Here is a 20,410-nt window from a genome sequence, read left to right on the forward strand (position 1 = left end):
ATTGCCTACCTTAATTTCTTTTTCTTCTTTAATTACTTCTGCTAATGTTTCTAGTACAATATCAAATCATAGAAGTGATAATTAATGTTGAAATGTGATATTTTTGTGAAATAAATTTCCCTTTAGCTGACCAAGGTCGAAACTCCAGACTTGCCGTGCCATTCCCCTGAGGTTATGAAACTAGGAGGGAGCCTCCCTTTTATTGTGATAAATTGGTTAAGGCTAGGACTGGCACGCCATGGTGAACTTTGGCCATTTTGAGAGTGTGCTGGGCCAGCCACAATGTCGGAGAAAGCTTGGACTGACACTTTCCGTGTATGAACAAGGACCTACTTCTCTTGTGATGAAGTAATGAGGGGGGTGTTGAGGTCTCCTAAGTCTCCCTCCTCAGTGGTTATTTAAGAATCTATGAATTAATTTGTTCCAGCCCTAAAAACCACACAAATTTTTTGTTTTATATGTTTTTAAATAAAAAATGTACTTTATATATAATGTAAATATATTTATAGATAATAAGAATGTGAAGAAATAAACTTGCTTATGAAATTTTATTTACCTTAAAAGTCAGACGAAGATGCTGGCAGAAAAGGTTTTCATTTCTTGCGCTATCGCTTAATGTAACTTACTCTCTATGTAGGTAATGCTACATTTAAATGCAAAATTGACCTTACACATTACTTGTGATATGTAGCTATTGCTAAACTTCATTGATATTTTTAAACATAATTATCACCATTTTCTTCATTGAATTTGGCTGTTTTGACACAATTTCCTCAATTTCACTTAGAGGCAGTTTCAACACAAATCTTTCCATGAAAGTGTGTGTTAAAGGCATTTTCTTAGTCTCTCCCTCTGTCTCCTTCAGAGGCAGGAGAACAGGTTTCTAAGTAGATTAGAACTGATGGGAGTCAGTGAGCCAGAGCTGAAGATAACATTACTGGGGAGACCAGGCCTGAGGAGGGGAAGTAGCTGCCCTCTGACAGGAAGTTAGGGGGGACAGCTGGTCAGTGAGGAGATAAAGGAAGCAGCCACTGGCAGTTGGAGGTCTTTTGCCTTTGGGATCTCGAGAGAGCAGGAGATCTGTCTCTGAGGGAAGGGGCTGCTGACAGTTGGGCTGCTATAGAAAACTGATTAAAGAAGTGAGTGGTGGCTGTGTATTATTTTAGGGAGTTACATAGTGAATAATTTATAGAGTACATTAGATAAGCCTGGCGTGTCAGGCAGAAGAAACTGTCCTCAGAAGACAATTAGAGGTAGTTTTAGGAATTTTAGGTAGTATTAGGAATTTTACATATATTTATAGGGTATAAGATTAATAATCTCTCTTTTTCTTTCTATCTTAAAGTTTCTGTTAAACTGCTTTCCTCAATTTGTAGAACTCCTTAATTTAACCCTTACATTTGTTTTTTACTCCCTTTTAGGACGTTTCAATAATGTGTGAAACAAGTGTCATTATACAGCTCCACTGCAGGACTTGTTGCAACTTTTTTTGGGTGTGTCTTCAATAAACTATTTAATTTTTTCCGAAATTCTCAACCTTTCCTTAATCTCACTTGTATTGATTACCTCATCTACCTTGGGCTTCTTCCCACCAGGGAAAGCTTGTGATTTAAATATCTACTCCTGAGTTAAAGCAAAAAATCTCGATTGTGACTGCTGGGATCCCAAATTGCTTGTGATTTATGGTGCTTGTGTATCAAGGCACCAGGTTATGTGTCTAGGTTAGTGATAGGCAAAATTTTTAAAGAAGTGGCCAAAGGAAAGGACATGCTCATCTGTCAGTCTGTTTCTAAGGCAACTCTTTCGAAGTTTCATTGTATTGTATCTTACTCATTGTATTCCTCAGATTGGGAATAATGTCACATGGGTGGATAGAACATTTCAGGGGGCTGCATCTGGCCCACGGGCCATAGTTTGCCCATTACTGGTCTAGATAGATACATGGATAGATAGTAAGAGAGAAAGAGATAAAGAGAAAACACTGGTGCTAGAGAAATTAACTTTTTTTCTTTTTTATTGTGGAGAGGTTCATCTGACTACATTAAATGACTGGTTGATTAATAAATTAATTTAAAATGAAGAAATTCAGCCTCTTGAGAGATCCAGTCATTGCAGTCAATGTCTTCAAGGTGAAGAGTTTGCAGTGAATCCCTTGTGTGCTTTAGTTTCTTCAAGTTTGTTGATGAGGCCCAGATTGGATGAATTTTGCAGGCTCAGCTCTAAATCTTGTGACTTTTGCTGGTTTAGGGGTCAATAACATTCAAGGATGTGGCTGTGGACTTCACCCAGGAGGAGTGGTGCCTGCTGAACCCTTCTCAGAAAGAGTTATTCCGGAAGGTCATGCTGGAGAATGTGCAAAATCTACTCTTTGTGGGTAAGGACCATTTCCTCCAATAACTCTGAATCTGCCATTAAGGGAATGTCTTCCTTCCATGCCAAAGGAGCAACATTTTAAGCCTTTGCCAATTAATAAAAAAACAAAAGTACTGATATCTGCACAGAGTTTTCCTGCCTGGTTTTATTAAAAAGAAAAAAAAAAGTCTTTGAATTCTGTGATAGGAAGTTGGGACTTTACTTTTTTGCTCCTGAAATTGTCTCTCTTCTATTTTAGGTAACTTCAGGTCAAAACTTAAAACAGTTTTATAGATTTGCATTCCTGAAGTTAATCACAAGTCATCTAGTTGACCTTCTGATTAGACCTGAATTTTGTGTGCAATTTCTCTGTTAATACCAAAGCAGATTTTCCTTGCAGGTGGCCTTTGAAGAAGACACTCTACTTGCCAAGGCAACCCCTTCTATGTGGGATGAGTGGTATTTAGAAAAGATTTTTTGTTAATAAGTATTAATGGGGAGGCATTCCCAAGAAGGCAGCAGAGCAGAAGTAAAGGTTTGAAATACCCTGATAATCTCAAATGAACCTTAGAAGTGTGCTTCTAGAATTCTAGAATCATAGAGTAAACAAGGGTCAGAGTAAGGTGAGTCTCCTTAGGAAAACAACTTAAAAAGTAGGCAGAGAGGGACTCTTTCTAATAAATAAAGAGGAATTAGATGTAAATTAGATGTAAAAATTAGATGTAAAACTGGGCAAAGGAGAGTGCAGAAAATCCACTCCCTACATACTGCTCCATATCCCATACCTGGGCAGAAGGCAACTTCAAGACCCCAGACCTTTATTGAGCTTTCAATAGTGCCTTCCATGCTCACCCCTTGAAATTAGGAACACAGAGTAAAGGGAAGGTGATGGAGGAGAAACTATTGGATTTCGATTCAAATAAGAAAAGCAAGAGTAGCAATTATGATCCTAGACAAAGCTAGAGTAATAGATCTGATTACAAGAGATTAGTTTGATAATTACATCTTGATAAAAAAGGTAGTCTAGATGAGACTATATTAGTTCTTAACATATATGCACCAACTGATTAAGCCTCTAGATTTTTAAAGTAGAAAGTAAAGGAGAATAAGGAGGAAATAGCTAATAAAACTGTACTTATGGGGATCTCAACCTTCCTTTATCAGAACTCACCAAAAAATAAGCAAGAAAGGAATAAAGGAAGTGTATGAAATTTTAGACGAGTTACGTTTAATAGATATCTGGAGCAAACAGAATGAATGGAAAAGGAATGTCTTCTTTTCAGGTGCACATGGAAAATATGCAAAAGACCATGTACCAGGGTATAAAAATTTCCCAATGAAGTGCAAAAAAGCAGAAGTAATAAGTGCAACTTTTCAGATCATGATACAATAAAAGTACTGTCAATAAGAATTAATGGAAAGAAAAGTTTAAAATTAATTGGAAACTGAATAATCTAATTTGTCAGAAAAGGTAGGTGTAAAAAATAAAGTGAATATAAAAGAATAGATTTAAAAATATTATGGGTTTAAAAGATTTATTGGTAGCCATTAGAAAAATGAAACCAGGTGCCAATTTAAAAGAGGCATGCTGGTTCGTCCTATCCTGATGGTTGATCAGGCAGCAAGCTAGCCAAACACAAGATTAATCAATGAGTGACTTTATGTTATTTTTTTTTAACCCTTACCTTCTGCCTTGGAGTCAATAATGTGTATTGACTCCAAGGCAGAAGAGTGGTAAGGGTAGGCAATGGGGGTCAAGTAACTTGCCCAGGGTCACACAGCTGGGAAGTGTCTGAGGCCAGATTTGAACCTAGGACCCCCTTTCTCTAGGATTGGCTCTCAATCCACTGAGCTACCCAGCTGCCCCTAATGAGTGACTTTAAAAGGAAAGAGAGAAAGGGTAATGGACAAATATTGTTAAATACTGTGAACAAAGCATGCTTAAGCACAGGATTTTAGTTGTAGTCGAATTACAAGAAAGTTCATCAGGTCACATCTCTATTCTTTACACATGACATGAGTTGTGAAGTATGATGAGAGTCTTAGTCTTGTCTGTATCCAGATCCATTGTAAGTTTTCATTGTTATTATATAGGAAAGTATTTCTAAAATCTTCCATCTTGCAGTTAATGACCAAATGGTGTATCCAAAGTCTGGTTCTGCTTGTTTAAGTTTAAAAACTCCTTTTGGCCTTGGGAAATAGAATAAAAATCAATTTACTTACTGCAGTCAGAGGAAAGAACTTATATTCCGTGTGTGTGTATGTCCCCTTTTGTTTTTTGTTTATATCATTATTTTTTTCTTCAGAGGCAGAGACTAATTTTGAAGGGAAGGAGATGTCTACAAAGTTGAATCTTTTTGTGGAGGGATCTGACCCTCCAAGAGGCATGAATAATGGTCCCTGTGACTTCATTTTGAGAGAAATCTGTGACTCTAATATCAAGGTAAATAAAAATCCAAAGAGTGACTGTGAATTTGATGAAGTTGCAGAGAAATTAGGCCAAGATTCAGTCTCAAATCAGTATATGAAATTGACCTCAGGCAATGACTGTTGTCTGGATAGTGAATACACCAAATGCTTACCTGAAAAAGTAGGATTTAATCAGTCTCATGAGAAAGCTCCCAAAATATCTGTGGATCAAGATAACCTAGGGAGAATCGCCTATGGCTCAAGTTTAGACCTCTCAAGACATCCAAAAAGTAAACATGTAGAGATGCTTTCTATGAGTAATAAAGGTGGGAGACCTTTCAGTCAGAACTCTGAGTTTGGTTCATATCAAATCATCTACTCTGGAGAGAGACCTTATCAATGTAAAGAATGTGGAAAGGCTTTCACACAGAAGGGTAGTCTTGTTAGACATTGGAGAATCCACACTGGAGAGAAACCTTATGAATGTACACAGTGTGGAAAGGCTTTCACATGTAGGTCTCATCTTATTGTACATCAGAGGATCCACACTGGAGAGAAACTTTATGAATGTACACTATGTCGAAAGGCCTTCACACGGAGGGACCATCTTGCTATGCATCAGAAAATCCACACTGGAGAGAAACCTTATGAATGTACACAATGTGGAAAGGCATTCACACGGAAGAGTCATCTTTTTGTACATCAGAGAATCCACACTGGAGAGAAAGCCTATGAATGTACACAGTGTGGAAGGGCCTTTATATACAGATCCAGTCTTACTGCACATCAGAGGATCCACACTGGAGAAAAACTTTATGAATGTACACAGTGTGGAAAGGCTTTCACATGTAGGTCTCATCTTATTGTACATCAGAAAATCCACACTGGAGAGAAACTTTATGAATGTACACAATGTGGAAAGGCATTCACACGGAAGAGTCATCTTGTTGTACATCAGAGTATCCATACTGGTGAGAAAGCTTATGAATGTACACAGTGTGGAAAGGCTTTCACATGGAGGAGCGATCTTGCTGCACATCAGAGAATTCACACTGGGAAGAAACCTTATGAATGTACACAGTGTGGAAAGTCTTTCACAAAGAGGAAATATTTTGCTGCACATCAGAGAATCCACGCTGGAGAGAAAGCCTATGAATGTACACAGTGTGGAAGGGCCTTTATACACAGATCTAGTCTTGCTGCGCATCAGAGGATCCACACTGGAGAGAAACTTTATGAATGTACACAGTGTGGAAAGGCTTTCACACGGAGGGAGCATCTTGCTATGCATCAGAGAATCCACACTGGAGAGAAACCTTATGAATGTACAGAGTGTGGAAAGGCATTCACATCGAGGGGTTATCTTGTTATACATCAGAGAATCCACACTGGAGAGAAACCTTATGAATGTACCCAGTGTGGAAAGGCTTTCACATGGAGAGGCTATCTTCCTGCACATCAGAGAATCCACACTGGGAAGAAGCCTTATGAATGTACACAGTGTGGAAAGTCTTTCACACAGAGGAGATATTTTGCTGCACATCAGAGAATCCACCCTGGAGAAAAACCTTATGAATGTACACAGTGTGGAAAGGCTTTCACACAGAGGGGCCATCTTGCTATGCATCAGAAAATCCACACTGGAGGGACAGCTGGGTAGCTCAGTGGATTCAGAGCCAGGCCTAGAGATGGGAGGTCCTAGGTTCAAATACGGCCTCAGACACTTCCCAGCTGTGTGACCCTGGGCAAGTCACTTGACCCCCATTGTCCACCCTTACCACTCTTCCACCTATAAGTCAATATACAGAAGTTAAGGGTTTAAAATAATAATAAAAAAAAAAGAAAATCCACACTGGAGAGAAACCTTAAGAATGTACACAATGTGGAAAGGCATTCACACAGAAGAGTCATCTTGTTGTACATCAGAGTTTCCACACTGGCGAGAAACCTTATGAATGTACAGAGTGTGGAAAGGCTTTCACATCGAGGGGTTATCTTGTTATACATCAGAGTATCCACACTGCGGAGAAACCTTTTTAATGTAATAAATTTGGTTAGCTTTTCTCTGAATGCTTCACAGTTGCTTCATGTCAAAAAATTCCCACTGGAGAGAAACCCCTTAAAGAGGCTTAGCTTATAGTTGCCACTCTTAGCTTATTTAATATAAGAGAATCCACATTATAGAGAAACTTTAGGAATATGGTAACTGTGGTAAGGTTTTCGGGCAATAATCATCTTGTATTCCCAAGTGAGAATTCCTTTTGGATAGAAATATTCCTGTCGTGAATGAAGAAAGATGTTGAAATGGAGAATCTAGAACTTTTTAAGTAGGAGAAAATTTCTTTCAAATTAATTATTGATTAAGAAAATTTTTCATTTTCTTTCCCTTCTCTCCTCCCACCCCCCTCCAATAGCCAACACGTAGTTCCACTGGGTTTTATATGTGTCATTGATCAAGACCTATTTCAATATTATTGACATTTGCACTAGGGTAACCGTTTAACTACATCCCCAATCATATCCCCATCAACCCATGTGATCAAGCAATTGTTTTTATTCTGTATTTCTGTTCCCACAGTTCGTTCTCTGCATGTGGATGGTGTTCTTGTCATAGGTCCCTCAGAAATGTCTTGGTTCATTGCATTGCTGCTAGTTGAGAAGTCCATTCTATTGTGCCACAGTGTAACCATCTCTGTGTATATTGTTTGCTCCTTTTACTCTGCATCAATTCCTGGAGGTTGTTCCAGTTATCATGGAATTCCTCCACTTCATTATTCCTTTTAGCACACTAGCTCACCCTTTGATGGGAGTAATTTCACTACCTTTTTGGGTGGAAATGCCCAGCCTTTGCCTACCTCCCATGCTGTGCCCTACAGTGGAGCTCCTTCAGTCATGTGACTTTGGTTTTAACCTTTTGAGGCCCTGTATCTTGGTCAGTGGAGAGGAGAGAAAGAGCCCTGCCTCTACTGTGAGGCCATCTTAATCCAGAAGTTGAGAAAATGTCTTCTAAACAGATCATTTCTGGATAGATTCCCTGTCGGAAGACTTTCAGCCAGAGATCACCTCTTATTTCATGTCAGAGGATTCATAGTGCAACAAAACCTAATGACTGTGCTCAAGTTTATGTGTTTTGCTGAGGAGGAGGTTGATCACTCTCATTTGGAGATGTGCAAATGATAATAAGTGTGAGGGACCAGCTCACATCTATTAGATTGGCTATTATGGCAGAAAAGGAAAGTAACAAAACTTGGAGGAGATGTGAGAAGATTGAGAAAAGAGTGAACTTTTGGGATTGTTGTGAACTAATTCAGCCATTCTAGAGAAGGCAGTTTGGAACTCTGTCCAAAAGGCATTAAAAAACAAAAAAGAAAAAAACCTATATATATTAAAAATACAGTACACCAAAAGGTACTCTTTTTGGGGTGACAAAAGTATTGGAAATTAAGAGGAAACTCATCCATTGGGAAATAGCTGAGCAAATGGTGGCAACCTGATTCTAACGGAATCCTATTATTTTATCATTAATGAGGGGAAGGAGGAGCTCAGAAAAACCTGGAAAGACTTAAGAACTGATGCAGCCTTTTAAATTTAATATAATCAAAATTAATCATTCTACATTTTGCAGTGTTCCCTGTCTCTTGTTTGGTCTTATATTTCCTTCCTTTCCTGTAGATCTGACAGGTATACTATTTCACATTCCTTTAATTTACTTATAATATCACCTTCATATTTAAGCCTTATACCCATTGTGAACTTATCTTGGTAAAAGGTGTGAGAAATTAATCTAAACCTAATATTTCTCATACTATTTTCCAATTTTCCCAACAGTTTTTGTTAAATAGTGAGTTCTTGTCCCCAAAGCTGGGATCTTTTAGTTTATCAAACAGTAGCTTGCTGAGTTCAGTTACCTCTAGACTATTCCATTGATCCATCCTTCTGTCTCTTAGCCAGTCCCATATTATTTTGACGATTGTTTTTTAGTACAGTTTAAGATCTGGTACTGCTAGGGCCCCATCCGTCTCATTTTTTTATAAGTTCCCTTGATATTCTTGATCTTTTGTTCTTCCAGATGAACTTTGTTATAATTTTTTCTAATTCTTTAACAAAGGGTTTTGGTAGTTTGATAGGAATAGTACTGAATAAGCAAAAATAATATGGTCAGGATTGTCATTATTATATTTGCTCATCCTATCCATGAACAATTGATGTTTTTCCAATTTTTTAGACCTAGTTTTATTTGAGTGAAAAGTGTTTTGACTTGTGTTCATATAATTCCTGAGTTTGTTTTGGCAAAAAGATTCTCAAATATTTTATATTGTCTAGAGTGATTATAAATGGTATTTCTCTTTCTAACTCTTGCTGCTGATTTTTGTTGGAAATATATAAAAATGCTAAACATTTATGTGCAGTTATTTTGTATCCTGCAACTTTATTAAAATTATTAATTTTATTAATTACCACTCCTGGGCCAAGGACAGTCCCTAGCCCGGATGAAAAAAAGGAGGAGGGTTGGGCGTGGGGCTAGCAACCCCACCCTGTAAAAACTACATCTGCTAAAGAAACTGCAACCTAAAGTAGGGGCAGCTGGGCTAGCTCAGTGGATTGAGAGCCAGGCCTAGAGACGAAAGGTCCTAGGTTCAAATCCGGGCTCGGACACTTCCCAGCTGGGTGACCCTGAGCGACTGTGTGACCTATTGCCTATTGGTTGTGGCCCTATGCTCCTAGAAGGAGTCCCAGGATAAAAAAAAAAACTTTATTAAAATTATTAATTATTTCTACTAGTTTTTTAGTTGATTTTCTAGGATTTTCAAAGTATTCCATCTTATCTACAAAGAGTGATAGTTTAGTTCTGAATTGATTTTTGTCCCCATCCAAAGGCCAGGGGTCGGCAACCTTTTTGGCTGTGAGAGCCATAAACGCCACATTTTTAAAAACGTAATTTCATGATAGCCGTACAGTGCTCACATTGCGCGCTCCTGTAACAGCGCCTGAAAAAAAATTGACTTTATGGCTCCTGCAGAAAGAGCCATACCTGGGCCTCAAAAGAGCCAGATATGGCTTGAGAGTCATACGTTGCTGACCCCTGCTCTAGACTCTATGAAGTATTTAAGAGTTGTTTGATCAGTTGTGAACAATATTCTTTCTGGAATGGAAAGGTGTAAAGGAAATGATTACCTGAAGGGCTTCATCTTTAGCTGATACTTGACTATACTCTGGGCACATTATACTGGAGATTCAGTATCTTCAGTTCACTAGGAAAGGCATTTGCTGTTGATCAGGTATGATTTTAGCAAAAGAAAAAGGAATTCTGGGAGAAGGTTAAAAGGTCTGCTTTACAAATATTAAGCTATCAGGAACTTAGAGTACACTAAACATACAGAAACTTTAGGTCTTTCCTTGTCCCATTAAAATCATGTACCTTGAACCTTATAGGATTATCTAACCTGTTGCTTTCTCAATATTTTTCATTTTGGTTCTTTTTGGAGGATGAGATTCAACTAGGATTCTAGTCCTATAGATACAAATACAAGCAACAATGCCTTTTGGAGAAAAGATTTCTCTATCCCCAGGTGCAGTGACTTCATAATTGAATTGATTTACAAGAGACTAATTATACTCCTTGTCTAGGTGGAGCAGGGTGACAGTTAAGGCCTAACTGTCACTCCTGTCAACTGTCATTTCCCCAAACTTTCAGCCCACATCCAATGACCATCTAACCCCATGGAATGTTTAGAATCTTCTGGCTTCCAGTCTGGCCCTATGCATCCAAGAGTGAACTTCCTGCCCTCTTAACCTACCATCTGGGTCGCCAAACTCTTATGAGGAAAATGGGGGGAGTTATCTTAAATATTTATCTGGGTTCAGAAGGGTGAGTAGGAGACAGGAATGGACAATAGTCTGAGACCAAACAAGCCAGGGAAACTGGGTTTAGCTCTTTGTGGAAATGACAGTTGATAGGAGTGATAGTTAGGCCCTAACTGTCATCCTGCTCCACCTAGACAAGGAGTCTGTGAAACCAGCAAGTAAATGACAAGAGGGCTTATAAACAAGTTTAATTAAGGGAACTATAGTCTAAAGTAGGGGTCGGCAATGTATGGCTCTTTCTGCAGGAGCTATAAAGTCAACCATGGCACAGTAACTAACAGTTTATGCATGACATCGTGCGTCACGTGATACGTCACATGATCCTTTTGGTACTGTGACTATCTTCTTTTTTTTTTTTAAACCCTTATCTTCCATCTTGGAGTCAATACTGTGTATTGGCTCCAAGGCAGAAGAGTGGTAAGGGTAGGCAATGGGGGTCAAGTGACTTGCCCAGGGTCACACAGCTGGGAAGTGTCTGAGGCCAGATTTGAACCTAGGACCTCCCGTCTCTAGGCCTGGCTCTCAATCCACTGAGCTACCCAGCTGCCCCCTCTGTGACTATCTTCTAAGATAGAAGGCTCCCTCATTGATATTGCCGTGAGAGACAAATCCTGGTCTTTAGTTCGGCTTGGTAGGTGTGCTGTATGTTCCTCCTTCTGCCCTCCTTTTACTCTTTCCACACCTGTTACTGACATCTTGGGGTTCTGTATAATGATTGATCACTTTGGTCTACATTCTCTATCCCTCTGCCTCTGATTTACATGGCTTTATCTCAGTGCATTCATGGGGTCTGCACTCCCTATTTGTGGGATTGTTATTGTTTTTAACTTTTCTACCTGCTCTTAAAGGGGAACTATACTCAGATTACATCTTTACATATGCTTCATTAGTGAGAAGCATTTCTCCCCAGTAGTTGTTTCATTTGATACAGAATGATTGAGTAGGCAGCACTGATAAACACCTGTATCAGGAAATGTGTGTGATGTGTCCTGGCCAGTTTTCCATGAAAAGGTACCCTCCTCCCCCACTACGTACTAATGCCCACACACAAGTCATGTTATTTTCTGTAATCTCCTGATCTCCTACTTAATTTATGTGGCCAAGTGGCTTAACCAGCAGGCCGGCAGCTTTTTCTTCTCCTATTGCCTGACTTGAGAGAGGGAAAGGAAAAAGTATTCTTCCCTGAATTTTTCTCTTTATTTCAGCAATTTTCTTAGTGTAAAGGAGTTTTATATGTATGTGTGCAGTTATATCAGTACTATAGTACCCCATTAAGTCTTGTTTTTTTGATTAATAAAATAATTTTGATTAATCAGCAAAACCATGCAGCACCAGAAGTCACATTAATGTACTTTATTCATCATTGGTTAAGACATAATAACGTTATTAAAAATAGTTCGGAGACTTATTATACTTTAAAAGTGTTCTTACATAAAATGCACATATTTACTTGTATTCAGTGTTAAACATATTGTACAGCTCTCACGAAATTACATTTTAAAAAATGTGGCGTTTATGGCTCTCACGGCCAAAAAGGTTGCAGACCCCTAGTCTAAAGGATGGGAATAGGGGTTTCTATACTTCCAGACTATGGGCAAACCACAGGGTCAGGGGAGGGACTTATCTATACTGAACTGAGAACTAAAGCAAGACAGGGCCCAAAGAATAGCAGGACTGAAGTGGGTATCCTCACAGCAGAGTCCTGACACACTCCAGCGATGGTACAGCTTTCCCAGGTCTTCAGCCAGTACTCCTTCAATTGGGTAAGTCAGGGAGTTAAACCAACCTGAGCTGACCAGCAACTCAGGTTAGATTTTATAGTCTCTACCTAACCTCCCACAGGCAAATGACTTTCCTCCTTCCAGATATCAGGAAATCAGGGTACAAACTCTACTTCCTCTGAGGTTTCCCAGGGGTCAATTACAACTTGTCCCCAACCATCATGGAGTCCGTCCTAGAGAGAAAGGCAACACTTCCTGCTTCCCCATTCCATTTAGAATCCTTCAGTCCTGCCTTCTAAGTCTCCTAAATACTCATTTATTAATCTTCCTCACAAGGGGAACATAATAGAAAACAACTGTTAGTGGGTACAATGGAGTTCATGAAGTGGGAACAGAAGCAGGAGGGAGGGAATATATAGAGGTCAGGAACTCAAGCAAGAAGTGGTGAAGAAATGCAGCAAGGGAGGCTTAGCTCACTAGTGATAAGCCCAGGAAAGCACCCAAGGATAGCCAGAACCTAAGCAGTGAAGGGAACAAAAACCTTGCTTATGATTTCAAAAACAAGGGTTACATCTGAAGGTCCACATTATATTGAGAGAAGTGGAAAAAATCAGAAAGAGGACATGACCTATGAGGTTGGGAAGGGATAGTTATCGGTAAGCTGTGTTTGCTTTTTGCAACCAATTTACATGTTTTTATCCAGTATTTCTTATGCCCCTGGAACATTCTCTGCAGCAAAGTTCTTGTCTCTGGAATCTGCTTTATTCCTTAACCATTTTGGGGTGTTTTTGTCTGGTCTTAGCAAGATCACATAGCATTTGGGAATAAAGATGCAACCCAGTAACCCAACACTGGAGGCCAAGATGGCAAAGACCTCCATGGTCACCATGGTCTTCCCTTTAGAATTTTGGTATGTGGAGAGGAAGCAGACCCACATACTGAAGAAGACTAGCATGCTAAAGGTGATGAACTTAGCTTCATTGAAGGTATCAGGAAAGTTTTTGACCAAAAAAGCCACTATTAAGCTGCCTACGGTTAGGATGCCCATACAGCCCAGGAAACACTAGAAGACAATTGCAGAGCTCTCCTTACACTCAATAATGATATGGCCAGGCTCAGAATGAATGTCTGTACCTAAGAAAGGAGGTGAAGTCCCCAGTCAGATACTACAAAGAATCACTTGGATCCCAGAGCAGATGAGGACAAGAGAATTGGCCCCCTGGGCTGCACCCACATCCTGCTCATGTTCCCTGTCTTGTGACCTTGAAAGCCAGAACCACCATGATGGTTTTGACTAAAATAGAAGAAATTGCCACTATGAACACGACTCCAAATGTCATTTGCTGAAGAAGACAGGTTACTGTGGTGGGACGGCCAATGAAAAGCAAAGAACAGAAGGAGCAAAAGATGAGAGAGATGAGGAGGGTATAGCTGAGAATCCTGTTGTTGGCTTTGACAATGGGAGTGTCTTGATACTTCACAAAGAGGACGAGGATCAGAAGTATGATGAGAGAGAAGGAAAGAACCATGCAGGTCAGAGTCCATCCCAAAGGTTCTTCATTGTTGAGGAAGGTCACCATGTTTGGGAAACACTGATCTTTCTCTCTATTTGGATAGTGATCTTCTGGGTACTTCACACAATTGTCCATATCTGTAATTTAGTAACTAAGCAATTATTAAGAATCAATCAGAACCGGAAGAGCTTCTCAGCAGGCTAATTGTGGCTATGTTAAATAAAAGTCTACTCTTGCTCAAACTCAAACTCAGATCAGGGTCTTCTAGAGGTCAGACTAGGAGGATAAAATTCAGTCTTGGATGAAATACCTTGGGAGCATTGAAAGTTTTCAGGTTCCCAGGCTGATCAATCCCTGTGATCCTGGAATAACATAACACTCAATACCTCAAGAAAGCAGCAATAGTACCAACCCAGACCACCTCTTCAGAAGTGTTAAGAGCCCTGCCGTAAAATTAAGTCCAAAGCCAGGAGATAGCTGGAAAAATGATCAAAATAATGATCCCATCATAAAAAACTTATGATAATAGGAAAATTCAACAAACAACCCAAAAGAAAATGATAACTGCAAAATAGCCACAAGAAAAGCTTTAATTTTTAAAAACCCTGAATTTTCTTCATTCTTTGTTAATTAACAAGGTGATAGAAATAGAAATAGTCACCATTCTCAGTGTCAGAGAGGATAAGAATAATTTGAACTAGAATTCATAAAAGAGATCAAACAAGATTTTAAAATGATAATTATGGGGTTTTTCTGTCAATGAAAAAGGAGTGCTACTGGAATGGAATAAGAATTGGAAAGGGAAATTAATAGATTGGTGCAAGAGATATGAAAAATTGCCCTAGTAACTACATCCCTAAGAATTAGAACAGTTCACATAGAAGCCAGTGATTCCAGAAAACAAGAAGAAATCTTAAAACTAAGTCAAAAGTGCTTCAGCACTTTTTCTTCAGCAGCACATATACTAAAATTAGAAAGATACAGAGAAGATTAGTATGGCTGCTGTGCAAAGATGATACACAAATTCATGAAGCACTCTATATTTTTAAATTAAAGCTATCAACAATTATATGAACAAATGTTCTAAATCTCGATTAGAGAAATGCAAAATTAAAACAACCTCACACCTATTAGATTGGTCAATATGACAGTAAAGGAAAAATGATAAATGTTGGAAGGGACAGGGCAAAATTGGGACATTAATGCAGAGCTGGTGGAGCTGTGAACTGATCCAGCCATTCTGGAGATCAGTTTGGAAATATGCCCAAAGGGCTATAAAACAATACATACCCTTTGATCCAGCAATACCATTACTAGATCTTTATTCCAAAGATATCAAAAAAGGAGGAAAAGACCCACTTACACAGAAACATTTAGAACTGTTATTTTTGTGGTGGCAAAGAATTAGAAATTGAAGGGAAGTCCATCAATTGGGGAATGGTTGAACAAATCATGGAATATGATGGTAATGGAATACTATTATGCTATAAGAAATGATGAAAAGTATGATTTTAGGAAGAGATGGAAAGATCTTCATGGACTGATGTAGAGTGAAATAAGCAGAACCAGGAAAACAATGTACACAGTAACAGCAATATTATGGAATGATCAACTGTAATTGACTTAGCTACTCTTAGAAATACAAAGATCCAGGACAGTTCTGAGGGTCTTAGGACAAAGAATGCTATTCACCTCCAGAGAAAGAACTATTTAAGTCAGAATACAGATGAAAGAATATGATTTTTCAATTGTTTATTTGGGTTTATATTTTGGGGTTTTAGTTTTATAAAATTACTTCCAAAAAAGACAATATGGAAAAAAATAAGATTAATAAATGCAAAAAAGTCAAACTGAAAACAATAGAAAAACATAACTATCTCTTATTAATCACAACTGAAAAACAAAACAGATTAAGGAGGAAATATTTGAGAATTATTAGCATATCTGAAGGCCACAATCAAAAAAGGCCTAGACCTCATATTTCAAGAAATTCTAAATTTAAAAAAAAAAGCCTACATCTTTTAGAACTACAGGGCAAAGTAGGAATTTAAAGAATCCATTGGTGGTCTTAAAGAAATGCCAAAAGGAAATTTCTACAAATTTCTACAAATTAGTGAAAGGCCAGAGCCATGATGGTAAACCTATGGCACACATGCCAAAAACAGCACACAGAGTCCTCTCTGTGGGCATGCCAGCAGTCACCCACCAGAGTTCATTACTAGAAAACCAGAGGGACTCGGGGTCAAGCTGTTCCCCTCCCATTTTCCATGTACCTAAGGACATCCCTCATTTCATCTGCAACTCTTCCCAGCCACCCAATGAGAGTACTTCCTCCCTACTCTGTCTGGGATAAGGTGCACACATTTCAACTGGTTCTAATATGTGTGATCGGTTAAGACTTATTTACATATTATTGATAGTTGCATTGATGTGGTCATTTAGTGTTTGCATCCCCAACCACGTCCACATCAACCCATGTGTTCAAGCGGTTGTTTTATTTCTGTTTCCACTCCTGCAGTTCTTCCTCTGAATGTGGGTAGCATTCTTTTCCATAAATCCCTCAGAATTGTCTTGGGTCATTGATTTGTTGCTAATACAGAAGTCCATTACATTCAATTTTACCACAGTGTATCAGTCTCTGTATACAATGTTCTTCTGGCTCTGCTCCTTTCACTCTGCATCAGTTCCTGGAGGTCTTTCCAGTTCACATGGAATTCCTCCAGTTTATTATTCCTTTGAGCACAATAGTATTCCATCACCAGCATATACCACAATTTGTTCAGCCATTCCCCAATTGAAGGGCATACCCTCGTTTTCCAGTTTTTTGCCACCACAAAAAGCATGGCTATATTTTTATACAAGTCTGTTTATCTATGATCTCTTTGGGGTACAAACCCAGCAATGCTATGCTTGGATTGAAGGGCAAGCAGTCTTTTAGAGCTCTTTGGGAATAGTTCCAAATTGCTATCCAGAATGGTTGGATCAGTTCACAACTCCACCAGCAATGCATTAATGTCCCAATTTTGCCACATCCCCTCCAACATTCATTACTCTCCCCTGCTATCATTTTAGCCAATCTGCTAGGTGTGGGGTGGTACCTCAGAGTTGTTTTGATTTGCATTTCTCTAATTATTAGAGATTTAGAACACTTTCTCATATGCTTATTGACCAAGCAATCTTTATGGGAAAAAATGTATAGAAACTTTGAAGTTCTAACATAGAAATTAAGAGGAACAAAACTAATACAAGGACTTTAAACAAAGATAAAGTGTATATATTCCAATATGAATAGATGACATAGATGAAACCACTGCTGATCTTGGAGACATCAATTTCAATAATGTGGTGGATCAGAAGCCTGATGATAATTACAGAAATTAGAGGCAGCAGAGTGCTGCCTGTCATGGAAAAGAAGAGATATATAGAATGATAGTTTGAGAGGATGACAAAGTCATGGAAAATTGGGAATTTTTTTTAAGGATGGTTTAGACCAGAGCCTGTCTGTTAGACATGGCAAAGGAGCTGGTAGAAAAGGGAGATCACTCCTCAGTAAAGCCCTTGTTAGAGGATATGAGCAACCAGTTGGTAGAAGAAGTCAAAGCAATCAACAGATGATTGAAAATTAATAATAATAGAGAGGTGTAAATCAGATGAATCATGTGATTCAACCTCACACTAAAATCCACTACTCTCATGACTTATTTCTTTTAAGGACATCACCTTTCCTCCTATCTCTTGTGAAGGTGGGATCAACTCTCTCCTGCCTATTTTTAGATTCAATCACAAGAAGTGTATACACCCCATTTTATATTTAACTGAGGGAGGTCTATGGCCCACGAGTGCTAAAGTGGGTGATGAATCAGAAATTATTGACTGCCCCCTGGGCAGTCCTAAGCAAAGCTAAAGCTATAATTGGTCCACCTAAAATGGAAGGAACGCCCAGAAACTGAACCAAAGAAGCGTCTTTAAAAGCAGTTGCAACTTCCTGTGAGGGCAGTTCTACTTTACTCTCTCTCATTACTCTTACTTTCACTCTTTCTCCTTTTGTAAATAAACTACCATAAAAAGTCATTCTGACCTTGAATAATATATTTTCAGTGATCACATTTTTATACACTTAGTCCAACTTTAATTTTATCCCTTACACTCTGAGGACTGCAACTTCAGCATTATGCTCAAACACTTACTCCTCTAGTTGGAAATTTCTCCCTCTAGGCAGTCTCTCCCTCTTGATAAATTTTCCTGAATTCAGATCCACAGTTCTCACTACATAAAGCCTGGAGGGTCTAGATAGTAACAAATGAAGAAAGTACATCAGGCCCTGGCTCTATATTGCAGAGTGGGTGTTTTTCTGCTGTATGAGAATTAATTATACTGACTTAGAATTGGAAAAGATACTCCTGATATTATTCTTATAAAAAGGTATTGCAGTTCTTTATTCATCACTCGACATCTATCATTGATGACAAAGATGCTTTTTTTCCATTTGTTTCCTTGGCACCTAGCACATGGACATACACATTGTACTGAATCCATAAATATTTACTGAGGAGCCAAGATGGTAAAGTATAGGCAGCAATTCAGCTCAACTCTCCCAACAACTTTAAAATAATTACTCAAATTGAATTTTGGAGTAGCAAAGCCAACAGAATGCTGGGGTGAAGCTTTTTTTCTAGCTTGAGAAAATTTAAGAGGTTTCTAGGAGATGTATGTGACATAGAAATATTGGTCAGTCTGTGGTGCAGTACTGAAGCAGCAATAACACTGGCCATTAGAGGCAACTGCAAAGACAACAGCTACAGGCTCAGATACTCTTAGGTAAGGTAATCAGACAATTGATCAGAAAGAGATTACAACATACACTTTGCTGACATTGAGTGTAGGAGCCTCATTGTATTGCACATACAATATTCTGATTTAAGATTCCAGTGTGAAAAGGGGCATTAAGGCTTGTGGCTACAAAGGAGCAGGGCTTCTTGAGACAGTTCCAGGGTGGTTAAGAGGTTTTGTGGTTACTCCCAAGGCAGCAGTGGCCCTAGTCTCAGTCCTAAGGCAGAAAGAAGTGCTAATACTTTCAGATGTAGAGGAAGAAGGTCCCACCCTGGGTAAAGATGAAAAGACAGGCAGGAGAACAGTGACCACATCTCTCTTTGGATCATACCACCTTGGAAGCACCAAAAATAATGCAAACCCTGAGAACTACTTTTAAAAACAGTAACACTAAAAAGCCCAAAGTATGTGCCAGTATCTCCCCAATTAACTAAGTGAGCAAAATGTAACTTTAACATAAAGTTCAAAATCAAGAAATAGTCTGAAAATAAGCAGTAACAAAAAGAACTTGACCATAAAATTCTGCTATGAGGACAGTGAAGATTTTGAAACAAAGAAAATTATGTAAGAAATAAACCTAAAAGCAAAGCCTTGAGAAAAAAAAATTAGACACAAACCCCCAAAAATTCCTGGAAGAGCTTACATTTTAAAAAATACTATAAGAGATGTAGAGGAAAAATTGGAAGAGAAATGAGAGGGACAGAAAAAAATATATAAAGAGAGCCAACCGCTTCATTAAAAAGGTATAAAAAAAACACTGAAGAAAATAACACCTTAAAAATATAGAATTGATCAAATAGTAAAAGAGACACAAAAATCCACTGACAAGAGGAACTTTTTAAATACCTGAAATGGCCAAATGGAGAAAAATAGAAAAAAAAAACTCACTGAAGAAAAGAACATCTTAAAAAGTAAAATTGGAATAATGGAAAAGGAAGTATAAAAACTCAAAAAAGAAAATAATTTCCTAATAATTAGATTGGGTGGAAGTTAATGACACCATTAGATATAAGAAATAGTAAAATAACATCAAAAGAATAGAGGAAAAGAACATGTGAAATATCTTACTGGAAAAACAATGGACCTCGAAAATATATTGAGGTGAGACAATTTAAGAATTACTGGACTAATTGAAAAGTCTTTTCTGAGAAGACTCTAGATAGCATATTTCAAAAAATTTTCAAGGAAAACTGCTGTCATATTTTACATCAAAAGTATAAAAGCAATGGGGCAGCTGGGTAGCTCAGTGGATTTAGAGTCAGGCCTGGAGACGAGAGGTCCTAGGTGCAAATCTGGCCTCAGACACTTCCCAGCTGTGTGACCCTGGGCAAGTCACTTGACCCCCATTGCCTACCCTTACCAACCTTCCACCTATAAATCAATACACAGAAGTTAAGGGTTTAAAAAAATTAAAAAAAAGTGTAAAAGCAAAACTGAAAATAATCCAATAATAACCTATTGAAAGAGATTCCCAGGAATATTGGCCAAATGGAAAAGAAAGTACATAAGCACACTAATGAAAATAATTCCCTAAAAATTAGAATTGGGCAAGTGGAAGCTAATGATTCCATGAGACATCAAGGAGCAATAAAACAAAGTCAGAAAAATGAAAAAAAAAATAAGAGCAAATTTGAAATATCTCATTGGAAGAATAGCTGACCTGGGAAATAGTTTGAGGAGAAATAATTTAGGAAGTGTTGGATTACATAAAAGCCATAA

General features: G+C 38.3%; 1 non-coding gene and 1 pseudogene across 1 annotated transcript; both read left to right on the forward strand.

Annotated features, from left to right (window-relative positions):
• Positions 1-238: 238 nt before the first annotated feature.
• The window catches only part of LOC123240735, a 65,652-nt pseudogene continuing 45,480 nt past the window's right edge, over positions 239-20,410 (forward strand).
• On the forward strand, positions 14,800-14,908 carry LOC123243362. Its single transcript, XR_006505906.1, has one exon. It is a non-coding gene; the product is annotated as a U6 spliceosomal RNA (small nuclear RNA).

This window comes from Gracilinanus agilis, chromosome 3, assembly GCF_016433145.1.
Source record: "Gracilinanus agilis isolate LMUSP501 chromosome 3, AgileGrace, whole genome shotgun sequence".
Taxonomy (NCBI): domain Eukaryota; kingdom Metazoa; phylum Chordata; class Mammalia; order Didelphimorphia; family Didelphidae; genus Gracilinanus; species Gracilinanus agilis.